This window comes from Sinocyclocheilus anshuiensis, unplaced genomic scaffold (assembly GCF_001515605.1).
Source record: "Sinocyclocheilus anshuiensis isolate Anshui unplaced genomic scaffold, SAMN03320099.WGS_v1.1 scaffold1455, whole genome shotgun sequence".
Taxonomy (NCBI): Eukaryota; Metazoa; Chordata; class Actinopteri; order Cypriniformes; family Cyprinidae; genus Sinocyclocheilus; species Sinocyclocheilus anshuiensis.
The window spans coordinates 184,864-187,093 of NW_015541012.1; the positions used below are offsets into that span (position 1 = coordinate 184,864).

The window sequence follows — 2,230 nt, forward strand, 5'->3', positions numbered from 1 at the left end:
ATTATGGATTATAATGACTTATACTGTCTTTTTACGCATTGCGTTGCATCGCGCTGTGTAAACATAAAACCATGTCTGCATTTGTGATCGAAGAAATTACAAACAACAAGCGCTACTTTACACTGCCCAAAACTCACGTTTGAATCATCAGTGGCAAATCCTTTAAATATGAAAATGTACTTAATTTACAGTCTGTGAGTCAGAAACACCGGCATTGTAGTCTACTCTACCAGGATCAGGAAACAGATCAGGTTGAACTGTTCTGGAACAGTGTTGTAAATACAACTTAACCACTGATTTCTAGTCGTGTCCTCTTTTGGAAGACCAAACAAAGTAGTTTCGCTTTCGCAACAAAACACACAGCGTCTTCACAACATGGCGGCGGCGGTGGCAGCAACAATAAAGTTACGCCTTCTTTCTTTGCGTGAACATTTGGGCGGCATTATGCAAATCTTCCCACATCGTGACGTAGACATGTGGGGGCGTGTTTAAACGAGGTGTTTTAGGAGGGCGTGGACCAGTCTTAACTTTTATAAAGAATATCTCTTTGGGTTTGAGACTTTAGTCTTTGCAACTTTAGGGATCTTATCTATTCACAAACAGCTTGTAACACTCCAAAGAGAAAGGAAAACTTGAAATAGCATCATATGACCCCTTTAAGTAAACTCATGAGCTTTTTTACACTCCATCATAGATGATTCCCAGAGAAATATACTCTGTGCTCACCGGAACTTTGTTAGCTGTGCATTGTGGAGAATATAATCAGTGTGTCAGCAGGCTCCTCTGCTCCTTCTTTTTGTGCGGGGCATGACTGAGAGCAGTGATGGTGAATGTATCTTTGTAGACAGATGGCATATAAGAGGCAATTGTTGTAAGTCAAATGCCAAGTAGTGAGATATTTGCTCAACCACGTTTGCCACGTTTTTTTGTGGAAAAACTATTTGTGACACAGGGCACAGATTAGACTGACTACAAATTAGTAGAGACTCAACTTATTTTTTTATAGAACAATGAAGTAATGCATATGGTTCCCTTTCAGTTTTATAGATTTGGCAGGGTCTGTTTCAAGGCCGTAAAATGTAAGTCTGTATGTATGTTCAAATAGACACATTTTAAGGTGTCGGTTGGGGTTGAGTGCTAGTCCACTCCAATTTCCTTGTGTTTCAGATTAATGTTATTTACAAGGTGATCACTGCATGATAGGCGAGAGGCTGCACTCAATTTGCACAGTGCAAAGCAACACTGTACTGCAGTAAGAGCTAGTGTGTTTCCTGGCTGTTGAGGTCATTGACGTAAGTAAGGGATATGAAAATACTGTGGTGAGAGACAGATCCTGTTTCTACATCGTCATATTCATTTGCATCTTGGAACAATTAGACATTTGCCATCACGAATAGAGTAGAAGAATTACTGTGCTTTTTCATATTTGTTTTTTAGTCTTTTTGTTATTGTACCCCTAATAAGAGCATATAAGGATGACAGAAAATAATAGAGTGAAGAGGAATAGGATGGGCATGTGTTTCAAACCATATTTGAAACCTTATTTCTCATATGAGCACCACAACTCACTGTGTCTGGCCAAGTTATGATATATTGATATTAGAGAAAAAGATCAGCACACTTGCTCTTGGAGATGAATCCTACATTTTTAGGTACAGTATACAGTACACAATATATTGGTATCTTTTTGGGCATTAATGTTCAATTTATTTCTTACATTTATATATTTTTTCCATCATCTAATGCTTACTTAAATTGAATCCTTAAAATTCAATTAGTAATAATTTAATAACAGTATTAAATGTAATATTTAGCAAATCTCAGAATGAATATTTATTTTTCATAACTGTACATTGTGATGCCTAGATTTACTTAAGGATTTAAAATTATTGATTTTAGTAGTATCTAATTTTTTTAAGGTATAGAATTTTATCATGAGTCAGTACTTCAGCTCCACCTCAATGTGCTTCTATGTGTTAATTATTCAAAATCTTCTTATATTTTCCTTGATCTCACTTTAAGGTTATAGGAAATTGTGATATTTTGCACTCTGTTGGATTGATTCTTCAGACTTGTGAAGCTTGTGGAATTTGGCAGCGGTGTTGCTGGTCCTTCCATCAAGGAACAGAATGTAGCACAACCCTGATGTTAACACAATTCAGCAACAAAGAAACTACTGACCACATTGTAGCAAAATATACATTTATGTATGTGTATATGTGTATATATA

At 36.3% G+C, this 2,230-nt stretch overlaps 1 pseudogene; it reads left to right on the top strand.

The window, feature by feature from the left end:
• LOC107690465 (protein ABHD15 pseudogene) overlaps nt 1–2,230 on the top strand; it is a 10,544-nt pseudogene that overhangs the window by 6,552 nt on the left and 1,762 nt on the right.